Raw genomic sequence first — 21,932 nt, 5'->3', positions numbered from 1 at the left:
ACCCCAACCTCCAATATCTCAACACAACTCAATTCAACATAGTCAACCACAATTCAAATCAAAATTTACATTTCAAAAATTGTCAAAATAAATCCATGAAATCATAAACATTGCATTAAAGTTTATTTACATACACAAAATCCAAAAATAATATTATTACAATTTTTATTATACAACTGCTCAATTTACATCAATACATATGAACAATACTATATTTAAATCAAACTACATACATTGGATATAAAATAATACTCGTACCAAAAGGTCAGTGAAGTCCTCTAACCAAATAGCAGCTCACTCTGCTGTTTTCTCCTTTCCCTTATCTGCGACAGCAAATAAAGTTGTCGCTGAATATGATTTACTCGGTGGTGCACAATAAAAATTTAAAATGCTGGAAATAAAACATTCACTGATACATAATAATTCATGCATTTCACAATCTCATTTGAAAATTTTCAAACCAACATTTATAATACAATTTTGTCAAATAATTTAATAAACACAGTGTTGTCAATCCATACACAACTTAGGTCATAACACAAAATCTCCGATCAATGCCGTGTTGTACATCATGACAAAGCAATGTACAACCTCACTAATCGAAATCAATGAGGGAGGTGGCTAGCTAGCTATATGAGTACTAATCTGATCTCAACCTCAACTGGCAAGCCAAAGAGGGAGGAAAAATTATCGATCTCAACCCCATAAATAGAGGAGGAATAATATGGTACTGTCATGCTAAGTGTGAATCCGAAATCAATTTAAAATTATTTATTCAACTATTGCATGCAAAATCCAACCAATTTCCAAAGTCCAATTTACATTCACAAAGTGGCAACACAATAGTTCTTGAAATTCAAAATTAACACAATACAGTTACAATGCATAACAAATCAAGGTTTCAATGTGAAAACAATAGTTTAAAGTTATTGTGCACAAACCTGATTTGAGCCGCCTTTAGGCCTTGACTCAATTTGCTTTATCCTTGTCCGTCTCTTTTTTAACTGAAAAACACAATTTACAATGTTTCAATATTATATCTCATAATAATTCCAACAATTTATGGAATACTTATTTAATTATATCACTACATAGGCTTAAAATGACATTCTCTAAACTTTGCATTTTAGGGTTACTATTTATGGAACTATTCAAGTTAAAATATCCACATACTACATTTTGAGTGTCTAATTTGTTGGCCTTAGTTGCCATTTCAATTTTTTTTAGTCTCCTAAGAGAAATTTCAATTTTTCAGTTTTGGTCCCTTGTGTTGCACTGTTCCATTGGTCTGGTTACTGTGGGAATTTGGGTAAGTGTTCTTCATCAAAATTATTCTTTATTGTCTTAGCTTTAATTCCATTTTTGAATCACTCTATTTAGAGCTTTGTAGCCCAAGATATGGCCATTTTCCTAAGGCTGGCCGGATTAGTTTTAACCCAGAATTCTGGGCACTTTCTTGGTTCTAGTAATTTTGGGCAACCAACTTTGGGTGACAAATTGACTTGGTTATAGGCAGAATTTATGTAACACCCCAATGTTCTGTAGTGCGTTCTACTGTTCCAATGACCAGTGTTGTCCGGACAGCTAGAATGCCTAGAACTACACTTCGATATGAGTGAGGAGACATAAAATAATGAAATACAAGAAAATAAAATACAAGAAAAACAAAGGAAAAATAATAGCAAAGAAATGTAACCAAGTTAAGCGAGCCGAGAACCCTAGCGATGGGTGACCGCACCGGGAAGTCACGGTGTGGACCGTTGACTAGCCCTGAACTGCGGGGAACCCTAAAAAATATTTTTAGGACTTAAAGAGATATCAATTGAAGTATAAATATCATTAGAAATATCAAAGAAAAATTAATTAATTAGTACAAAGAAAAGTGAGAAATAGAAAAACAGACAAAACCCGGTGTTACCGAAAAATCGGGAATGCAATCCGAACAGGGGCATTGTGGTCATTTGACACCCCGAGTTGCCTTTTGACCTAAATGTCCATTAAAAATAAATAATATTGCACTTGGAAAATATAATGAAAAATTAAAGAAGGGGTACCTAATGTAAATAACAAAAATGGGATTCAAATTGAGTAATTAACACATTTAACTTCTAATGTAATTAAATATTGGTGAGTGGAGCACTATGGGGTTAAAATAATCAATATGTGGGCAGGTGTAAACCCCACTAACACCTTCATCTTCTTCATTCACTCACCATTGCCGAAATGAAAAGCTTGAAAATCCTCCATGGCCGTTTTGCTTAAAGCTTCATAATCTCCATCATTTCCACCTCCAAACACCAAAGTTTCTTCACTAATTTTGATCCCCACCTCACAAGGAAGAAGTAGATACTAAATTCAAGGGAGTTTGGTGAAGAATTAACAAGCCCCAACAATAGGTAAGTGTTTAAATTGATTTATTTCTTAAGTAAAGTTTATGGGAAGCTTGAGATGAACAAATTGATGAAGAAAATTTGAGGTTTTGGTGAGTTGTTATTATGCACTAGTTAGGTAGCCATGGTACTTAAATATTTTGAATTATTTTCCCATGAAATTGATGGGTGTTGATGTTGATAAAAGTGAATAAAAGTTTTAGTAGGTTAATTCTTGGTGCATGTTAAAGTTGAGCACTTGAATTGGAAATGTTGTTGAATTTAAAATTCTATGCGTGAGTGCCTAAATGGACAGCCATGAAATTGTACACTAAATGAAATATTATTACATGTATTGTGAAGAATTAATGTTGACTAATGTGATTTAAAGTGTTGGTAAGTTAACTTCATGCATATGTAATGGTGGACCAAGTGGAAATTGAGTTTGAAGGCAATTATGGAGGCTTGACAAATATGGCAGCTTGTTAACTCTTTAAAGAATGCTGGAATTCATGAAGTTGTTTAATGAATTGTGGTCCTAAAGTTTGCCAAATATGTATGTAAATTAGTAGTGAAGATATATGTTATGATAGTGGACATGTAAATGAGCATGATTAAGTGATTAAATTGTGGTAATTGAGTTTGACAAATTCTGCAATTTATGGTGTATGTTAAAAGTCATTATAAGCTGCCAAAATGATCAATAAAATATTGTGAAATATGTTTAGGTTAGGGTACAAACCAGAATTGGCATGAAGGTGAAGTTTGTAAGTGTTAAAGGTGATTTTTTATGAGTATAAACAAAATGCAATAGGGCAGTTTGTGTTTTGGGCTTAGAACCTTAAGTGTGTGCCTCCAATTGGTATGAAACCAATTGGAGGTGAAACTAGGCACAAAATGTGCCAACTTTCATGAAGGAAGCATGCCAAAATTCTGCTTGTAAAGTAACTTGAAAAATGACCAAATCCGGATTAGTGCAATTAAGGCCTGAAAATTTACCATTTGGGCAGCAGTTAGTGTTTAGGCCATAACTCACTCAAAACAGGTCCAATTGACCTGAGATTTTGACCATGAATATATAAGATCCATATCTACAAGTATTATGAAGACACCAAAACCCAGAAATGACCATAAGTAAGTCAAACAGCTTGCACAAGTTCGGGTCCAAAAACTGGCCGAACCAAAATTGACCTAAAATGACCTAAAGTGACCAATTTTGATGCATTTTGACCAGCAATAGTAAAATGACCATAACTTGGTTTACATAACTCAGAATGACCTGAAATTTTTCCCCGCATGCAATAAGACATAGATCTACAAGTTTGTAGTTTTGACTGAAACCCAAAAACCGAGGGAACTAGGTCGTCCAGCTAGGTCAAACTAGTATCCCGGAATCCAGCAAATTGCAAGAAAATGCAATATAGAAGGAAATGAATTTGGTAACATGTACCAACCCTAAAAGACTATTGAATGTGACAAATTAGTAACACTAAAACCTAATTTATCTAGAACGCATTTAGGGTCAACATATTAGGTTGACTAAGCAAATAATAGAATTCAGTGAATTAATTATCGAGCATTATCGTTAGAGACAGTTTAAATGAATACTGAAACACTTCAAATTGTGTTTCTCAGTTAGCAAAGACTCAGGAAAAGGAAAGGAAACACTGAGTCAAGGCCACGAGACAGTTATCAGAGATTTGTGCACAACAGCTAATTCTTTTGAATTTTTCAATTGAAATGAATTATGACTATTTGTACATTATTATTTTAAATTGTGGAAATGTGTTTGAATGAATATTTATTGCTTGAAAAGCATTGTAAATGGTTTGAAACTGTGAAAAATTGTTTGAATGATATTGATGGATACTTATTGATTGAAAAGCATTGGAAATGATTTGAAACCACAGCTATCATGTATATTGATTGTATTCCTCGCTAGCTTGTCTAGTGGGACGAATTGAATTTCCTCTCTGGCTGAAGTGTTGAGGTGTGTGCCTATTGAGGACGAATAGAATGAGTACTCATATTTTTGCTAGCTAGCTATGTTATTCCTCATTAGCCATCGGCTTCTGGGACGAATTGAATACCTCATTAGCCATCGGCTTTTGGGACGAATTGAACTTTGGAACATGATTAAGCTGTGTGTGATTTATTGATATGTATTGTAAGATTGTGAAATGGAGTTTAAATTCTTATTGACATTCACTGTCTTTTGAATTTAACTACATTTTGATTTCTGAGATTTATTGTGATATTGTAAAATAGAGTTTAAATTCCTTATGACATTTATTGTCTTGAATCTAACTATGGTTTTACGTATCCACTATTTATATGATTTATGAATTGTGATTTAAAGTTGTATTTGGTAAATGTTGTGCACCACTGAGACATTATCTCAGCGATAGCTTTTCATTACTGTCGCAGGTAGACAGACGCACAGGGCAGCAGACTAGGCTGCTAGAGCATTTAGTGAGAGAGCATCGGGTATATTGAGTATACTCCATTTTCCATTTTGTACTGTAATGTATATTCATTGTATGTATATTTTGTTCTTGGTTTGAGCAGTTGTAAAATAAAATTGTACCTTGAAGTTGTAAAATAAATTATGAGTTATTTTGACTTTTAAAATTTGTACTGTATCTCTTTAATCTCATTCTTTGAAAAATTATTGTGGAATTGAGTTGAGGAAAATATTGTGTTGTTTAACTGTTGGAGTTGAGATTGAGAAATATATTGAAGTGTTTTTTTTACAGGTTTCCTGAAGAACTGTTTTATCCAAAATACAGATGGCACTCTGCCAAAATTTTTATAGAAATTCCTAATAATTCAAATGTGTTAGTTCTATCACTTCAGTTCAAAAAGTTTTTAACACGTGTAAATAGTGCTCACCACTGTAAAAAAGAAGTAAGAAAAGTTTTAAAATCCCTTGTAGTGTATTTAATGGGTTATCAGTAGACGAAGTTGGTAATTCATTAGGTATACTATGGGATCATTTTATACCTTACAGAAGGATAGGGTGTGACAATTTAGGTTTGTGTTCTTCATAAAAGTTGTAGTACTATGTCATATCTTTCCAATGCCACAAAAATCAGGTCATTTGGACCTTCCTAGGCCATGTTATGGCCAAATGAACAAACACTGTTCATTTGATCATTTTTGTACAGTGGTAGTTTGCATTACCCGGATTTGACCTGCTTTTTCACTAACCTAATATCAATTTTAGGGTATGATATCTGCATGAAAATTGTGGCATTATGTGTCTACTTTCATATCCAATTAGCCTCACACCAATTGGAGTGGCAGAATTTCAGTTTAGGTCCCTAAAATGGACCTAGGGCAAACTGTCTAAAAATGAACCCTCACTAATCTGAATTTTCTTTCAATTCTCAACATTCTAACACAGTCCATTTGGTCCCAATTGACCATTTTAAGTCTCCATTAGGTCTCGTTGCATCAAATTCCAATTTTCACCAAATTTTTCCCCAAATTCATTGGCTCAAGAATCATAATTTTTGCATCTTGTTCAATTAGTGCAATTAAAGTGTATAGTTATCTTCTACACACCAATTTACACTGAATTACACTTTTAATTCATCAAAATCATGCAAACCCTAACTCCCTATATGTTGGCCAAAATTCATATATATATATATATATATATATATATATATATATATATATGTGCATGATTTGTTTGATTCTTACACAATACCTAAGTTAACTCAAATATCTATACATGAATTTAAAGAGTGAAATTGAATTTCACTACTAACCTCTTTCTTTAAGTTCTCAAGCTTTAATTTCTTCAATTTCTTCTTCCTTTTTCTTCTTCAATCTTCATTTGCTAATAATTCAGTGTTTCTTCCGGAACCTTAATCTAATTATTTGACCTATTTATCAACTCTTTTATGTGATTTTCTCTTTTCCACTAACTTCACAATACTTCTTAGGACTGCGGTGTCACAATGTCCCATTCAAAATTAGAGTTACAGTTGCCCTCGCAGTCACTTCCCGGTAAGGTCACCCATCGCTATGACCCCCGGCTCATTTAACCTTTTATGCTTTATTCTTATTATTTATATTTAACCTTCTAGTAATCACTATTAATTTTCATTTAGGGATTTTCCAGGTGACTTAAATATAGTTCTAATCCTCTTAATTGTCTGGACGGATCCTGGTCACTGGAGCAGTAAAATATGCCAGGCTATGCATATAGGGGTGTTACAATTCTTCCACCCCTCCCCCCCCCTTTAAAATGAATTTCATCTCGAAATTTTACCTATCCTTAGTCTCTAAACTGCTATGGGTGTTGGCTCCTCATATCCTCCTCACACTCCCAAGTAGCTTCCTGGCCTGAATGATGGTTCCACAATACTTTTACTAGTGGTATCTGCTTGTTTCTCAACTGCTTCACCACATATGCCAGAATTTCATTAGGTTCTTCCTCATATGTGAGGTCTTGATTCACCTCAATCTCTTCTATTGGCAGTACATGAGATGGGTCTGATTGATATCTCCTCAACATGGATACATGGAAGGCATTATGTATCTTCTCCAACTCTAGTGGTAACACCAATCGATATGCCAGAGGACCCACTCTTTCCAGAACCTCATACGATCTAATGAAATGAGGACTGAGTTTTCCATTGCTGCTGAATCTCATGATTTTCCTCTAAGGGGAAACCTTGAGGAATACCTTATCACCCACTGCATATTCAATATCCCTCCTCTTCAGATCAATATAGGACTTTTGACGGTCTGATGTGTCACATCTTACCCTTCCGTAAGGCAAGACATGTTCCCGTTGTATACTTAATGAATTATCGAACATCACCTACCGATAACCCATTAAATACACTGCAAGGGATTTTAAAACAATTTATCTTCTTTTGAAGGTGGTGAGCACTTTTAACAGGTATTAAAAACTTTTTATTTCATTTTAAAGACTAGGTAAAAATTGTGATAAATTTTATTTTTTCACAATTTTTGTAAAAATTTCGATAGAGCGCCGTTTGTAATTGGGAAAAACCAAATTTTAAAGACCTGTAAAAAGAACTTCTAAAAGATTTTCAATCGCACCCCAACCTCCAATATCTCAACACAACTCAATTCAACACAGTCAACCACAATTCAAATCAAAATTTGCATTTCCAAATATTGTCAAAATAAATCCATAAAAATTATAAACATTGCATTAAAGTTTATTTACACACACAAAATCTAAAAATAATATTATTACAATTTTTACTGTACAACTGCTCAATTTACATCAATACATATGAACAATAATATATTTACATCAAGCTACATACATTGGATGTAAAATAATACCCGTACCAAAAAGTTAGTGAAGTCCTCTATCCAAATAGCAGCTCACTCTGCTGCTTTCTCCTTTCCCTTATCTGCGATAGCAAATAAAGCTGTCGCTGAGTATGATTTACTCAGTATTGCACAATAAAAATTTAAAATATTGAAAATAAAACATTCACTGATACATAATAATTCAAGCATTTCACAATCTCATTTGAAAATTTTCAAACCAATATTTATAATACAGTTTTGTCAAATAATTTAATAAACACAGTGTTGCCAATCCATACACAACTTAGGTCATAATACAAAATTTCTTATTAATGCCATATTGTACACCATGACAAAGCAATCTACAACCTTACTTATCAAAATCAATTAGCGAGGTGGCTAGCTAGCTATATGAGTACTCAACTGGCAAACCAGAGAAAGAGGAAAAATAATCGATCTCAACCCCATAAATGGAGGAGGAATAATATGGTACTGTCATGCTAAGTGTGAATCCAAAATCAATTTAAAATTATATTATTCAAATATTGCATGCAAAATCCAACCAATTTTCAAGGTCCAATTTACATTCACAAAGTGGCAACACAATAGTTCTTGAAATTCAAAAATTAACACAATATAGTTACAATGCCTAACAAATTAAGGTTTCAATGTGAGAACAATAGTTTAAAGTTTGAAGGAACGGAAGCGTGAAAAACACAAGATTATACCATTGAATTCAAAAATTTTCACCTAGGGTCACAAGCACCATGCAAGATTTATTTTTATCTATTTGATTTCAATGATAAACAACATATTAAAACTCTTTTAATATGTTTTTGGATCTGTATTTGCCATTTAAGATTTTAAAATTAATCAGATTAATTTTAGAACCCTAGATTAAATCAAGAACGATTACACTAACCTCTTGATGTGCGCAATCTTTGAGATTCGTCTTGAGGACACCGATGTTGTCCTCTAGCTTGTCCACACCAAGAACACCTATGGCAGCCCTTGAACAGCTTCAAAGCCTTTTCTATTAATTAGAAATTCAAGTTCTGCCTTTTAAGAGATTAGAGATGCAAACAGACACTAGAAACAATTTCTAGTGTTCTTAATTCAAGAGATTGATGGCTAATCTCTTTGAATTGATGAGAGATGAAGAGAAATAGCTGGAGAGGCTCAAAGTGGCGTGACATATGAGAGGAGAGGCTGCTGGTTGTGTTTTCTTTCATAACCCCACTTAAATAGCTAGGTTAACACATTAAACCCTAGCCACATGTCACCTATTGATTAGCTCTAGGTTTAAGTGACCCAATCACATTGTGCCAAGTGTCAAACCTATATTTAATCTTGATTTTAATCATCTTACATGATTAAAAATATTTGGCAAGCTTATGTGTTATGCCATGTGTCACCATCTCATGGTGCCACGTGTCACACCGCAAAATGACCAAAATGCCTCGTGTCTTAATTTTGAGTTCTTAACCCAAAATAATTATTTTCTTCTTCTAATTAATTTATATCAAATATAAATTAATTAATTAATCTCTATTAATTAATTTTCATCAATTAATTTCATTTTTATACAGTTTAATTATAATTTTAATTTATACTACACAGCGAATAATCTAGAATTGGTTTCAAGTCATGGTTGGGACTTTGCAATTTAATTGCAAACCAAACCTATTTAATTAAACAATTAAACTCTTTAATTAATTATTTAAATCATGTTTAAAGAGGTGATAACTTGTGTAGGTGTGTGACTTACTAGGCTCATCACTAATTGGCAATGAGACATGATATCAACTCTTAATATCATCGAACTCTTTCTTACCATAAATGATTTCTCTAAATCATTTTATGAACCTCATAGACCATGCTTAACACCTAGCAAAGCATCCCAAGGCCACCCAATTAGAAATAAGATTTACCTTAAATGAACCTATAATCATATGTTACCATGCACTAGAATCTCTCTGCTACAAAATCCCAACTCAAGCCGAGTCATGGTTTATGTCAAACTCCATTTGCTATGAATATTATGTTCTCTTTAATTCCAGCTTGATTAAAAGATTTTTCTCATCGTAAACTCTTTTCTCAATAAATCTATCTGTCTGGCCAGAACTTGAAACATCAAGAACAATTAAATGAACATAGGATTTTAACTCTATTTACTTAGAGGAACAGATTCCATCTTGATCAACACCTACCTCCATATATAACTAGTAGGAGCCAACAGATGCCCATATACCCATACATAGTACAAGTATGAAAGCAGTATCAAACTCAAACTACCTATATACAAGATAACTGGCTATCTCAGTCTAAAGATTATATGCATCGATATGATTTATGACAAAACATTGACAAGAGTAAACTCCATGTGCTTGTCATAAGTGTCACCGGTTCGCCTACTTATCATTTATAAGTGCCTATCATGTTTGTTATATGGCATGAGACTCACCATTCCATCTTATTTATATCTCATATAAATAACTTGGGAACAAACATGAATACAATCTTTCTGGATAAGTCATGTCCTTATTATGAAGTATCCTCGATTGTGAACCCATTTATGATACTTTGTGCTAGAAATATTGTCACTCATATTCTTAACAACTTAAGAATAATATTTCTAACAAAATATCAATGGACCTTTTCTATTACACATAAATATATTATGTAAACGGAAAAGTGGAAATGCCTTTTATTAATAAAAATATGTACAAGATACATACTAAATGATATGCTCTAGGACATACTACTAACAATCTCCCACTAGCACTAGAGCCATTCATTACAATACCTTAGACCCATCTTCTCAAGATGTCAGTCTAACTGAGCTTGTGACAAAGGCTTAGTGAATGAATCAGCTGGATTTTCAGCTGATGCTATTTTCTGCATGGCTATATTGCCTTGCCCAACTATATCTCTCGATAATGTGGTAGTGCCTTTCTATGTGTTTGGATTTTGGGTGAGACCTTAGTTCCTTAGCCTATATGATCGCTCCATTGTTGTCACAGGTAATGGAACCGCGACTCAATGGAAGGAACTACTGTAAGTTCTCATTTGAACTTCTTTATCCAAACGACTTCCTTTGCGATCTCGATGCAAGAATATACTCACCTCTGTAGTGGAATCGCAATCGTGCTCTGCTTGGAACTCTTCCAACCGATCGCACCTCCATTACAAATGAACACATATCTAGAGGTAGACTTTCTATCATCAATATCCGATTGGAAATCGTAATCGATAACCATCCAATTGCAAGTCTCCACCTCCATAAATCAAGAATAAATCCTTAGTTCTTCTCAAGTACTTAAGGATATTCTTGACTATCCATGTTCCAAACTGGATTGGATTGATACCGCTAGTCAAACTAACAAGATATGCGATATCCGCCTAGTACACAACATTGCATACATTAAACTTCCAATAGCCAAGCATATGGAATCCGCCATCTTATCTCTTTCTTCAGTGTCTTTGGAGACATCTCTTTAGAAAGGTGGATACCATGTCTCACTAGTAACAATCCTCTCTTGGAATCAAGCATGTTAAACCTCTTTAACACCTTTTCCAAGTATAGACTTTGGGATAAACCAATTATTCTTTCGCTCTATCTCTATAGATGCGAATCCCAAGAATATAGGTTGCCTCCCTAAGTCTTTCATGGAGAATGTATTTGACAACCATACCTTTATAGTCATCAACATACCAGTATCATTACCCATCAACAAGATGTCATCCACATATAAGACAAGGAAAGTGATAGCACTCACTAACCTTCTTATATACACATGGCTCATCCTCATTTTTGATAAAACCAAAAGATTTAATGGCTTCATCAAAACGGATGTTCCAACTCCTCAAGCTTGTTTCAACCCATAAATGGATCGCTTTAGCTTGCATACCTTGGAACCATCTTGGGATTCAAACTGCTAGGTTGTTCCATGAAAATGTTTTCTTGTATCCATTGAGAAAAGTTTTGACATCCATCCGCCAAATCTCATAATCATAGTATGCACTATTGCTAATAAAATCCTAATTGATTTAAGCATGGCAACAAAGAGAAAGTCTCCTCATAGTCTATTCCTTGCCTTTGGCGAAACCCTTTCGCTACTAGCCTTGCCTTATAGGTCTCTACCTTTCCATCGTAACCAATTTTCTTCTTGAAAACCCATTTGTTCCCTATAGGTACAATACCTTGGTGGGTCAACAAGATCCCAAACTTGATTCTTATACATGGAATCAATCTCGGATTTCATAGCATCAATCCATTTTGAAGAGTCTATATCCGATATAGCTTCTTCATAGGTAAGTGGATCATCTCCATGATCTACTTCTTCATGAGTAGACAACTCTTGTTCTTCTTCATGAAGAAAACCATATCTCACCGTGGGTGAGATACCGTTGTTCTACGAGGAACAAATTGTAGATGTTTCATCAATGGGTATAGGTTGACTAGATGGATCTATATCCATCTGATTGGTTGGTCGAATTCTCCAATTCTAACTCTATTTGCCTTCCTTTGCCTCCTTCTTGAACAAACCGTTGTTCAAGAAATGTGGCATCTCTACTTATCACAACCTTTTGTGAAGTAGGCAAATAAAAATAATATCCAAAACTATCTTTTGGATATCCAACAAATCGACCTTTTCTCGATCCGGTCTCCAATTTATCGATTATCTGACTTTTGATATAAGTGGACAACCCCAAATCTTAACATGCTTAAGACTTGGTTTTCTTCCATGCCATATCTCATAAGGTGTGGAAGAAACTGATTTTGATGGAATCCTATTCGTAATATATAAAGTCGATTCTAATGCAAATCCTCAAAAGGAGATTGGCATATCAAGATAGCTCATCATACTATATCCAATAGGTACGATTTCTCCTTTCAGATACACCATTCACCGTGGTGTTCTGGAGGAGTCACCGAGAAACAATGCCATGCTCTCTCAAGTATTCATCAAATTCAAGACTCAAATATTCACCTCCACGATCCGATCAAGAGCTTTAATATTTTTTCTGTTTGATTTTCTACTTGAGATTTAAATTCTTTGAACTTTTCAAAGGATTCATGTTTGTATTTCATCAAATACAAATACCCAAACCTTGATTTATCATCAAGAAAGGTAATAAAATAATGAAAGCCCTCTAGCCATTTCTTTAAACGGACCACATACATCACTATGTATTAGTTCCAAAATATTTTCAAATCTTAGCCCTTGTCCAACAAAGGGTGATCTAGTCATTTTGCCTTGAAGGCAAGATTCACAAGTTGGAGTAGGCTCAGAGCCCAATGAGGATAGAATCCCCATTTTCTCCAATTTTGCAATCCTATCTTCGCAACATGACATAACCTTAAGTGCCAAATATATTTTGAACTTGAGTTGGTTTTCACCATGGCATTGTATTCTTTTAGATCACTTGCATTCATTTTGTGTTTGTCATTATTATCCAAATAATAAAGACCATCATTCATATAACCCGAACCAACATATTTATTTCCAAAATAAATATTGCAAACATCATCTGGAATCAAATTCATAGCCATTTCTAGTCAAACTAGATATAGAAATGATGTTCTTAAAAGCATCAGTACATATAAAATATTATCCAAACACAAAACATGTCCAAACATGTAAAAGATTTAGATCCTATGGCTAAAGCTTCAACAGCTTGAGCCATTGCCAATCCGACTCTAATATCTTGAGAATGCAAGTCGCCATCGCTTGCTAGTTCCTGCATATCATTAGAAATGTGAGAACTGCACCGATCTAAAACCCAAGTCGTAGATGAACTATAAGTATCATCGTAATCTAAATAACAAGATATGGACATACCTTCCGAAGGTGTATCCTTCTTGTCCTTCGAGAAGCAAGATACTCAGGCGGTTCCTTTTCCAAAGGCCCATCCTTTGGCAAGGGAAACACTTTCCTTTGCCTTCATCGCCTTTAGTCTTCCTTTTCTGCTTAGCTATTTTCTTGAAGGACCAGAATCGAGGTTCTTTTTCTTATTGCCTTTCTTCTTGTTGGACTTTCCAGTAAGAAGATGCAACCAAAGCTACCTCTTTTCCTTTATTGCACAGCATATTCTTTTGGGCAATAACCAGCATGTTGAGTAATTCAACTAAGGTGCATTCTGTTTAGTCATATGGAAATTTGTCACAAAATTCCCAAAAGACTCGTGAAGGGATCAAGGATCAAATCCGTTTGTAGTTGGAAATCCATGTTGAAGTCAAGATGTTCCAACCGCTCAATCACCAATCATCTTGTGGACATGATCCCCAACATTCTGCCCTCGGACATCCTCATACGTAATAACTGTCTAGATATCTCATACCTAGCATTCCCGCTGTGCTCACCATACAACTCTTGTAGGTGAAGGAGGATCTCACTAGCACTGCATGTTCTCATGTTGCTTCAGAACTCATTACTCATGGAAGCAAGCATGTAACACTTAGCTCTCATATCATGCTCCTTCCACTTGTCCAAAGTATCATGTTCCTCTTGTGTGGCCTCTGGAGGTAAGGGACCAGAACATTTGAATCTAGAACATATCCTATATGTTCAAGGTTCAGACAAGTTCCAAATTTCTTAGCCAATCGCATGCATTAGGTCTGTCAACTGTTGTGATCAAGTATGCTTGCAAGGATATTGGATGGTGGTGGTTGTTTTGTGCTCATTTTTATCGTAAAAGTAATCGCAGAAAATAACAGATTAATTAGTAAATGTATCATGTAATTAACCAAAATGATTATGGTCTTTTAATCAAATTGGTCCTCCCACTAACTTAGCGAATCCTACACTTCCAAAGTAGAAAACGGAAATCCTAGTTGGATGGATTTCTAGTGGGTGATTGAATTCTTATAATTCTATTGATCATCCTCGTACATCCATTATTGGAATTACAATAAACTATAAGTGAGCAACTCCTTGCCCATCACATCTCATGTGAGGTTCAATCCTTTGCTAGCCCCTAATGCTCAAAATCTCGTACATCCAATATTGACTTATCTTGCATTAGTTAAGTTGATCCCATTGAGCCAAGAATTATGCAAATAATTTTAATGTCCTCAGGTACATCCAATATTGGCCACTAAACCATTTACATATTAACAACATCTCATGCTTAACAATTATTCTTAAGAAAATCTCTTAAATAAATTGCATCTTATGCAACTATTTAAAATTTCTTAAAATAATTGCCCCAATGGAGGGCCTATGTTATAATTACTTTAATTATAGCATTTCCAACTTAATCATTTGTTTGGAAGATTTTATGGTCATTCTATTTACTATTAAGGTCTCACTTTGCACATTATCCATTTAGCATGCATATATCATATAATTGCATACATTCCCATACATCACATTCATTCATGGATAAGCGAAATATGGTATGATCATGGATTTCTAAGGGATTCAATTGAGCCACCAAGAATTGAATCAGGGCATTCCTAGGTGCATTTCATTCATTCATTTTACAAGAGTTGCTGAAGGAGTACATAATCAACACTTGATCTTGAATTCCTCCCACTGGTCCCACCAATGCTCTTGACCTCCTTGAACTTCTTGCAATCCAATATTACATAGTAATCCTTGGCATACCAAGGCGAATTTACAAGAACTTAAATAAATGAAATTACAACCCAAAAATATTATAAACTTAATAATACATGCCCAAAATAAATTAAAATAAATTAATTAATTTACAATCCCAAAGAAACATAAAAGAAATAAATCCAATCACATTGGTCTTTTATAGTCCATGATCATCCATCATGCATATCACTATTTAACAATTAAATAAAACATACATACTTAAATTAAATTGAATATCTCATATTCAACTTAAAAATCCAGATTTGAATATGATTCAAATAAATTTAAAAATTCAGATTTGAATCTCATTCAAACAAATTTAAAAATTCAGATTTGAATCACATTCAAACAACTTCAAAAATTCAGATTTGAATCACATCCAAACATTTTTTAAAAAATCATATTTGAATCACATTCAAATATTTTTTTAAAAAATCAGATCTGAATTTTATTGAATCAATTTTAAAAAATCAGATTTAAATATGATTCAAACAACTTTAAAAATTCAGATTTGAATCACATTCAAACAACTTTTAAAATTCAGATTTGAATCACATTCAAACAATTTTTAAAATTCTGATTTGAATAATAATTTAATTGTGTGATTAAAACAACTAATTAAACACTTTAATTAGTCAAAGAATAGGCCTTAGATCATACAACAATTGCAGAATTAAAAGCCAAACCTTGAACCACCCATGGAACCATTGTTGCCGCCACCAATGGTGGCTCCACCATGTGTGCCGCCACACCTCATGATCCAACCAGCAATGAATCTCTTGATCTCATGATCAAACACACAATTAAATTATATAATCAACAATCTAAATGGCAAATATAGTGGCTCGATACCAATTGAAGGAACGGAAGGCGTGAAAACCACAAGATTATACCATTGAATTCAAAAATTTTCACCTAGGGTCACAAGCACCATGCAAGATTTATTTTTATCTATTTGATTTCAATGATAAACAACATATTAAAACTCTTTTAATATGTTTTTGGATCTGTATTTGCCATTTAAGATTTTAAAATTAATCAGATTAATTTTAGAACCCTAGATTAAATCAAGAACGATTACACTAACCTCTTGATGTGCCGCAATGTCTCGCCTTTGAGATTCGTCTTCGTGACACCGGATGTTGTCCCTCTAGCTTGTCCACACCAAGAACACCTATGGCAGCCCTTGAACAGCTTCTAAGCCTTTTCTATTAATTAGAAATTCAAGTTCTGCCTTTTAAGAGATTAGAGATGCAAACAGGACACTAGAAACAATTTCTAGTGTTCTTAATTCAAGAGATTGATGGCTAATCTCTTTGAATTGATGAGAGATGAAGAGAAATAGCTGGAGAGGCTCAAAGTGGCGTGACATATGAGAGGAGAGGCTGCTGGTTGTGTTTTCTTTTCATAACCCCACTTAAATAGCTAGGTTAACACATTAAACCCTAGCCACATGTCACCTTTTGATTAGCTCTAGGTTTAAGTGACCCAATCACATTGTGCCAAGTGTCAAACCTATATTTAATCTTGATTTTAATCATCTTACATGATTAAAAATATTTGGCAAGCTTATGTGTTATGCCATGTGTCACCATCTCATGGTGCCACGTGTCACACCGCAAAATGACCAAAATGCCCTGTGTCTTAATTTTGAGTTCTTAACCCAAAATAATTATTTTCTTCTTCTAATTAATTTATATCAAATATAAATTAATTAATTAATCTCTATTAATTAATTTCTCATCAATTAAATTCATATTTAAACACTTTAAATATAAATTTAATTTATACTACACATCCAATAATCTAGATTTGGTTTCAAGTCATGCTAGGGACTTTGGAATTTAATTGCAACCAAACCTATTTAATTAATCAATTAAACTCTTTAATTAATTAATTAAATCATATTTAAATAGGTGATAACTTGTGTATGTGTGTGACTTACTAGGCTCATCACTAATTGGCAATGAGACATGATATCAACTCTTAATATCATCAGAACTCTTTCTTACCATAAATGATTTCTCTAAATCATTTTATGAACCTCATAGACCATGGTTAACACCTAGCATAGCATGCCATGGCCACCCAATTAGTAATAAGATTTACCTTAAATGAACCTATAATCATATGTTACCATGCACTAGAATCTCTACATAAAATCCCAACTCAAGAGTCATGGTTTATGTCAAACTCCATTTGCTATGAATATTATGTTCTCTTTTAAGTCCAGTTCTTGATTAAAAGATTTTTCTCATCAGAAACTCTTTTCTGAATAAATCTATCTGTCCTGGCCAGGAACTTGAAACATCAAGAACAATTAAATGAACATAGGATTTTAACTCTATTTACTTAGAGGAACAGATTCCATCTTGATCAACACCTACCTCCATATATAACTAGTAGGAGCCAACAGATGCCCATATACCCATACATATTACAAGTATGAAAGCAGTATCAAACTCAAACTACCTATATACAAGATAACTGTGCTATCTCAGGTCTAAAGATTATATGCACTGATATGATTTATGACAAAACATTGACAAGAGTAAACTCCATGTGCTTGTCATAAGTGTCACTGGTTCGACCTACTTATCATTTATAAGTGCCTATCATGTTTGTTATATGGCATGAGACTCACCATTCCATCTTATTTATATCTCATATAAATAACTTGGGAACAAACATGAATACAATCTTTCTGGATAAGTCATGTCCTTATTATGAAGTATCCTCGATTGTGAACCCATTTATGATACTTTGTGCTAGAAATATTGTCACTCATATTCTTAACAACTTAAGAATAATATTTCTAACAAAATATCAATGGACCTTTTCTATTACACATAAATATATTATGTAAACGGAAAAGTGGAAATGCCTTTTATTAATAAAAATATGTACAAGATACATACTAAATGATATGCTCTAGGGCATACTACTAACAAAGTTATCGTGCATAAACCTAATTTGAGTCGCCCTAGGCCTTGACTCAATTTGCTTTATCCTTGTCCGTCTCTTTTTTAACTGAAACACACAATTTACATTGTTTCAATATTATATCTCATAATAATTCCAACAATTTATTGAATACTTATTTAATTATATCATTACATAGGCTTAAAATGGCATTCTCTAAACTTTGCATTTTAGGGTTACTATTCATGGCACTATTCAAGTTAAAATATTGATTTTCTCAAGCTTAATAAGTATAAGAATTCCAATTATACCCACATACCACATTTTGAGTGTCTAATTTGTTGGCCTTAGTTGCCATTTCAATTTTTTTTAGTCTCCTAAGAGAAATTTCAATTTTTTAGTTTTGGTCCCCTATTTTGCACTGTTCCATTGGTCTGGTTACTGTGGGAATTTGGGTAAGTGCTCTTCATCAAAATTATTCCTTATTGTCTTAGTTTTAATTTACTTTTTGAATCACTTAATTTGGAGCTTTGAAGCCCAAGATATGGCCATTTTCCTAAGGCTAGCTAGATTAGTTTTAACCCAGAATTCTGGGCACTTTCTTGATTCTAGCAGTTTTGGGCAACCAAATTTGGGTGGCAAATTGACATGGTTATGCGCAGAATTTAGGTTTGTTTTCTTCATAAAAGTTGTAGTACTATGTCATATCTTTCCAATGCCACAAAAATCAGGTCATTTGGACCTTCCTAGACCATGTTATGGCCAAATGAATAGACATTGTTTATTTTATCATTTTTGTACAGTGGAAGTGTGCATTACCCGGATTTGACCTAATTTTTCACTAACCTAATGTCAGTTTCAGGGCATGGTTTCTACATAAAAATTGTGGCATTATATGTCTACTTTGATATCCAATTAGCCTCACACCAATTGGAGTGGCTGAATTACAGTTTTGATCCCTGAAATGGACCTAGGTCAAACTATCTACAAATGAACCCTCACTAATCCGAATTGTCTTTCAATTCTCACTATTCTAACACACTCCAATTGGTCCCAATTGACCATTTTAAGTCTCCATTAGATCCCATTGCATCAAATTCCAATTTTCACTAAATTTTCCCCTAAATTCATTGGCATAAGAACCCTAATTTTTGTATCTTGTTCAATTAGTGCAATTAAAGTGTCTAGCTATCTTCTACGCAGCAATTTACACTCAATTACACTTTTAATTCATCTAAATCATGCAAACCCTAACTCTCTATATGTTGGCCAAAATTCATGTATATATAGATGTGGTAGACACCCAAGTGGGGAGTCCAGCATTGAGGGACATCCTTACAGTATATGACTTTTCAGATGTGTTTCCTGATAAATTGCCAGGATTACCTATGGAAAGAGAGGTGCAGTTTGAAATTAATGTTATGCCTGGTGTGGATCCAATCTCCATAACACCATATAGAATGGCACCAGTAGAGTTGAAGGAGTTGAAGATACAGTTGCAAGAACTACTTGAAAAGGGCTTCATCCGCCCTAGTGTGTCACCATGGGGAGCGCTAGTATTGTTTGTTAAGAAGAAGGATGGCACTCTTCGTTTATGTATTGTTTGACCTGGAATCTACATACTTTTATGTTAGTGTTAGAACTATATGTTCTGTTATTATTCCTTTACAGGGGAATAAATTTAGATGCATTAGTGATTAGTCCTTTAAGGTAAGGATTGTGATAATAAGTGAAATCAGTTTGGAAGAGTTTATCAGCGAAAAGTATTTTCTAACACACCATTAATTATCAAGCTAAACGGTAAGCCTACTTAATGTAAGGCAAGAGGACGTAAAAGTAAGTTACAATAATAGAATTGCTCTAGATGAGGGCAAGGATGTTACTGTTAGTAATTGTTTATGGATATTGTAATCAGAATAAGATTCGAATATCAGTAAATTCGGAAAGGATAAAATATCGAAAAGTTTGATCTATAGGAATGTATCGTAGTAACTATGCAATGTTCTTGATGTTTATACTGTAAGCTGCAGATTACAGTACTAACTTAAGATTATTGTGTTGAGCTACGTACTACTCGATAGTACACCAAGATGAGAATAGTTGCCAATGGCATCTGTTTTGGTATAGTTATGCCAGGACAGAATTTAATTATTAGAAATAAGTTTAAAAATCCTACTTAGGGATTTAAAACTCAAAAGTTAGAAAATCGAAAGTTTATAGTTTAGTACAAAAGGAAGTAAGTTATATAATATTAATAGATAAAAAGAATTGTGGAAGTAAAAATTTGAACAGTTGGTTCAGATATAACAAAAAAATGTTACGAATGTGAGGAAGACTATTGACTAGAATGGTCAGAGGACCAATGACTAGATAAATCATTCTAACATGACCTTAAGGGTCATTCAAGAAGGAACATGAATCGAATATTAGACAGCACAATAGTAAGAGAAGATTGGTGTTATACAAACAAATTAAATGTTGTATTAGATTGTTAAAAGTCTTATACAAATTCGAGGGAAAGAAGATTATACGATCACATAGAAAGGAGAAAATAAATGTATGACTATTGTAAGATGGCTATTGGGTAAAATTTCGCAGACGAAATTTATTTTAAGAGAGGGAGAATTGTAACACCCATATGTTCGGTAGTGCGTTCTACTGTTCTAGCGACCAGTGTCTGTTTAGACAGCTAGAATGCCTGGAACTACACTTAGATATAGATGAGGAGATATAAAATAATGAAATACAAGAAAAGAAAATACAAGAAAAATAAAGGGAAAATAATAGTAATGAAATGTAACCAAGTTAAACGAGCCGAGAGCCCCAGCGATGGGTGACCGCACAAGGAAGTCGCGGCGTGGACCGTTGACTAGCCCTGGACCACGGGGAACCTTGGAAAATATTTTTAGGACTTAAATAAATGTCTATTAAAGTATAAATATTATTAGCAATATCAAAAAAAAATTAATTAATTAGTACAAAGAAAAATGAGAAATCGAGAAAATGACAAAACCCGGTGTTACCGAAAAATCAGGAATGCAATCCGAACAGGGGCATTATAGTCATTTGACACCCCGAGTTGTCTTTTGACCTAAATATCCATTAAAAATACATGGTATTACACTTGGAAAATGTCATGAAAAATTAAATTAGTGGTACCTAATGTAAATAGCAAAAATTGAGAGTTAAATGAGGGAAAATGAAACTTTAGAATAAATAAATAATTAACCTTCACATAGTGCTCCACTAACTCACTTAAGTGGACAACTAAAGCCTCATTTGGACAGCAGATTGTCATCTTCCTCAACTCTCAAACAACTAGCCGAATTGCTCTCAAGAAAGAACCTCCATGGCTGCATGGTTTTGAAGCTTCATGCAAGCATGATCCAAGCCTCTTTCCTTGCATTTTCCTTCATTAAAAGTTGTCCATACACCTTGGGTAGTAGATAGGCAGCAAGAAGATCAAGTTTAGTCAAGGTTTTGAAGAGTTTCCAAAGTGGTAAGTAGGTATTTTTGATGCTTGCTTCATTAAAGTTTGTGTGGATGTTATGGATAGTTGAATTGTGGAAAGATTTTTGGAGTTTGATGTTTTAAGGGAGATGTATATTCTTGGCAACCATGGAAACTCCTTAAGGGCAGTTTATCCTTGCATATAAATGGTAGATTAAAGTGTTGATGAAGGGTTTATGTGTGTAGGAATAAATTGGGTGATGTATACTAAATGTATATG

The sequence above is a fragment of the Hevea brasiliensis genome, chromosome 2, assembly GCF_030052815.1.
Source record: "Hevea brasiliensis isolate MT/VB/25A 57/8 chromosome 2, ASM3005281v1, whole genome shotgun sequence".
NCBI classification, from domain to species: domain Eukaryota; kingdom Viridiplantae; phylum Streptophyta; class Magnoliopsida; order Malpighiales; family Euphorbiaceae; genus Hevea; species Hevea brasiliensis.
The sequence above is the reverse complement of the archived record's forward strand: the minus strand, read 5'-3'. Positions refer to the sequence as shown.